Raw genomic sequence first — 4,732 nt, 5'->3', positions numbered from 1 at the left:
TCTGGTTTGTGAGTCTTAATTTTCTCACAGAGTAGCAGCGGAGTCGGGGTGAGTCGCTGCCCCAATCGAAGGGGCTTCAGGATCTTGTTCGCAAGTGACTGGAAAATTGAGGATGAGATAAATCAATATATTGGTTTAGTGTCAGGAGTAATGCAGGTGTTGTGGTGAACAGGGAGCAGGGTAGGAAGGCGAAGCTCTTGATTTACATGTCAACCTACGCTCCAACTCTCACCTATGGTCATGACTAAGGTTACAGAGCAAGTGATTTGAGTCTTCTCTGTAGGATGAGGAGCTCCAAGTCACTGTTCCTTCGTGTCAATAAGAGCCAACTGAGGCGGTTCGGGCATCTGATTAGGAGGCCTCCTGGGAACCTTTCTTGGGAGGTTTTCCAGGCACAACCAACTGGGAGGAGGCCCTTGGGTAGACCTGGAGTTTACTGGAGGGATTACAAATGTATAGTGGCCTGGAAACACCTTGGGATGTTTGGAATGACCTGCTAAGCCTGCTGCCATGGATCGAACCCCGGATAAGAGAATGGGTTGATGGATGGAACTAGATCTAGAGTAGCAACATAAGTTCCATATAACAGTAATATAATAAATAAACCTTCCTGGTGTTTTTTTCCCCCCAAGCTTCAGTAGCAGTGACCCAACTTCTAAGCATGAAAATGAAACAATAATTCCTTTCTGTCGTTGTTACATCATCAAAACATCTTGGGATTTCGAATAGACATTTCATTCAGGATTGATGTTCCGAACTCATCATAATAAGAACAGTGCAGAAGAGAATTTGATTAATTTTTTGACTCATCCTAATTTGCATAATTCACACAATCTGTTTTCCTCCTGGATGTTTATAAATCTACAAACTTCAAGGGGCTTCTTTTTCTCGGCTCTGCAACTAAAAGCCTTTAACTCCTTGATAAGTTCGCAGTAACGTGAGGTTTAGAGCAGCAACTGGGCATGATTAGAGCATGTGCTTGTAATTTGGCTTTTTAACAAAATGTCTTTTAACCATTTTTTCTCCAAATCTAACGAGTAACTTTCTTCTAATTGTGTTCGTGCTGCATGATGAAATATTAATATTGTAATTCATCTTCCTTAAAAACAGCATGAAGCTCTGTAGGCCATGGAGAAATGGGGGATTTATTCCAAAGAAAAAAAAACTCTCTCATTAACCCTGTTTTCTGACTTATTAAGCAAATTATCTCAAAGTCTTATCATTTCATATTTTTGAATTATTGATCCAGGAAAGCCCATGTGACCCTGAACAGGCAAACTTATGATGCCTAAAAATCAGAAAAACAGCATGTAGCTCTGTTCTGTGAGGAGCCTGCTGCTTTACACTGAATCTCCATATTCCTGAAACATAATTTAGCGTGGGCGAGACACGGGTCATGGATCATAAAGTTGTGGAAAGACCCAAGACTTTACATATGTTGAACTGGTTGAGAACCTGGTCAGGGCTCTCCCAGCTCAATCCAAATGTCAGATATTTCCTGCTGGTTGGAGTACCTGTTTTTCTGCATTTTAATTATTTATTGACAACCTCCATATTTGCCCATGAGGCCTACACAAAGAAACAAGTTCAACATACCTGCAGTCATGATTATCATGTTGTGAAGTCAACCCAGGATTTCTGAATCTAACTTTGAGCATGTTCACCTAAAGGGGGCAGTGTTGGCACCAGATGACAAATTACAAACATGGACAGGAAGAATAAATTGTAATCCTAAACTAATATCCATCCATCCATTATCTATATACCGTTTAATCCTCACTAGGGTTGCGGGGGGGCTGGAGCCTATCCCAGCTGACTTAGGCCTAGTTTACACATAACAGAAATGGTGATATTTCAATGCATTTGGACCTTTGGTTTACACGTAAATGAAGCTAGCGTCACCAAAAATGATCAAATCTGAAAATTCTGGCCACGGTGGAGATTTGGAAAAACTCTGTCTTATGTTTGCGTGTAGACAGGAGGAGACGGAGTTTGATGGCACAGCATCGACAAAAGCGTCATCATCATCATATGTGTGTGACCCATGTTTGCAGTTTGGCTGCGTCCATATACTTGGATTGACAGTCGATATTTTAAAGAATTTTACTTGTTTTGTTCTCTAACACCACATTAAGGAGTAGCTCCACTTCTCTGTCGGTCCAAACAAACAACCCTCGCACCATTATCGTTGAAGTAACAAGAATTTTTTGTTGTTGTGTTTTTCTCCAGGATTCTGATTGGCTAGCATGGCTCTATGCTTCTGGTTACACTGCCCTCTATAGGTCTGGCAGCTCATAGCAACTCTTAATGACGTGTTTATGCGGGTTTGTGTAAACAAAGATTTTTTGGAAAATGATCTAGTGGGAACAATGTTTTTTTTGAAAACGTAGATCCATTTTTGTAAATACCCGGCTCTATGTAAACGTGGCCTTAGGGTGAAGGCAGGGGACACCCTGGACAGGTCACCAGTCTATCACAGGGCTACACTTAGAGACAGACAACCAAGCCGGAGAACCCGGAGAGAACCCACACTGCATGCTGCTTGTAAACTCCACACAGAAAGATCCTGGGTGTCCTAACTGGGATACGAACTGGGGATTTTCTAACTGCGTGGTGAAACTGTTAACCATATTTTGCTGAGATGTAACGATGTAAATTCTTATGATGTGTCAGACAGGTTTCACCTCTTACTGCTGCAACCATGTTGGTGTTAAATGGTCCTGCAAGAAAGTAAAGAACAAATATCAAAAAACAAGCAAGTATACTTACTGCAAATCTTTAAAGGTCAACTAGTACAAGGCTTTAGTGATGTAATCAATTTCTGTTTTGTGATTGCAGCCTATCACTATGAGGCCTATGGAACAGTGGTTATGAAATGATCTACAGCCAACAGGGAAAAAAGAATAAAGCAGAGAGAGCTTCACTTCACTCTGCTGAAATTCTACGAGTTTATATCTCACATCAGTGCTCTTTATGGAAAGCCAGTGGGTTTGGTCGGAAGCGAACCACTGTTGTAGCCCTGAGAGGGTTAAACTTGATGTAACCTTGCTAATCCCAAATCCAGCTTCGGAGAACATGCCTCAGGTTTTTGACAAATGTCACATTTTGTAAATCATCCTCAGATTCAGTGCAGTCCAGTCCAGTGCACCAGCTGGATTCATCCAGAGTTCAATTGTTCAAACATATACCGAAGTCGTGAGGTTCCTTCAGAGTCAGTTCATTTATGTGAGTTGTAAACAGGGCAGAGAGAAGAACACTAGCTTGTGTATCACCAAAGAAAGCATCAACCAAACAGTTTGAATATTTACTTTGATACAAGCACTAGTTGTAACTGTTGTGATTTTTAAAAGCTGCTATCTAGCCCGACTTTTACAAGTTTTAAAGAAAGTAAATCTTTGAGAATCCAATTAAGAGTTCTTTGAAAATTTGCAAAACATAGATTTACTTTCAGGGCTTCTTGCTCTGACAGTAGTTGAGTGAATATGAATAATTCAAGCTTTTTTCTTTTTTCCTATAAATACATTTTACTCATCAACTAATCCCAGCATGCGTAATGATGAAATATAACAAACTGACTGAAGGCTGATTCCCTTCTAACTGGGATGTGGTTCTCGTATCATTCTTAGATGATTCTGGAATGGGTTTGATAGCAGATTTACACCACGCACAAGGAAAAATACCCTCTTTAAAGCAAAGGGTTAGCAGAAAAGCACATATGGAAGTGGCAGAGGCTTTATCTTCTGGCTTTCTTCAACGATGAGTTCTCTCTTCCTCCAGAGTAATATCATAGTTCAAAGATACATTAAATGAAATCCTGTCTTGGTTCATATTTCTCTCCAGCTCATCCTTTAAATCACCTGCTCCTCTGAAAGGGAAAAAAGAGATATAAGCAAAAGTAGGTAGAATATGATTCCCTGAAAATAAATCAGCAAAGTCTTGCTCTCATTTTTTGATTACAAACTCTTTCCTGCTTTTGAAGAGATTCATTACTTTCATAGATATTTCTTGCAATCTTCTGGGTCACATTTTCTTCCAAAGTTGTTGTGGATTATTGGTTTTTCAGGAATCAAATCTTGGTTCTTCTCCAGAATGTCCTTGTTATAGAATTACTATCAAACACAAACTTTGCTTCCCTGTCACCATCTTTCAATTGTTGCCTTCTGAAAGAATGATTATACATTCTGATGATGCTTATTGTGATTTGCTGAATTAGATTTTTCAGACTGACTTTTATCAAGGTGACACGGTGGTTAGCATCGTTGCCTCGCAGCTAGAAGGTTTCGTGTCCCGGTGAGGACACCCGGAATCTTTTTGCATGGAGTCTCCATGTTCTCCTCGTGCAGCGTGGGTTCTCTCCGGGTTCTCTGGCTTCCTCCCACACAGTCCAAAAACATGTTGAGGGCAATTGGTGGTTCTAAATTGTCTGTAGGTGTGAATGTGAGTGTGCTTGGTTGTCTGTTTCTAAGTGTAGCCCTGTGATAGACTGGTGACCTGTCCAGGGTGTCTTCTGCCTTCACCCTGAGTCAGCTGGTATAGACTCCAGCCCCCCGTGACCCTAGTGAGGATTAAGCGGTGTATAGTTGATGGATGGATGGATGGATAGTTGAATAATACGTGGGTAAAGGGACTGCAGTCATAAAGTTCTGAGCTTACAATTTGAAATGTTCCATGCTTGTACATTCCTTGTGCTTGTATGTTCGGCTACAAGTCAGCAGCTCCTTTTGGCCAGTTG

This window comes from Stegastes partitus, unplaced genomic scaffold (assembly GCF_000690725.1).
Source record: "Stegastes partitus isolate 25-593 unplaced genomic scaffold, Stegastes_partitus-1.0.2 Scaffold1856, whole genome shotgun sequence".
Taxonomy (NCBI): domain Eukaryota; kingdom Metazoa; phylum Chordata; class Actinopteri; family Pomacentridae; genus Stegastes; species Stegastes partitus.
The sequence above is the reverse complement of the archived record's forward strand: the minus strand, read 5'-3'. Positions refer to the sequence as shown.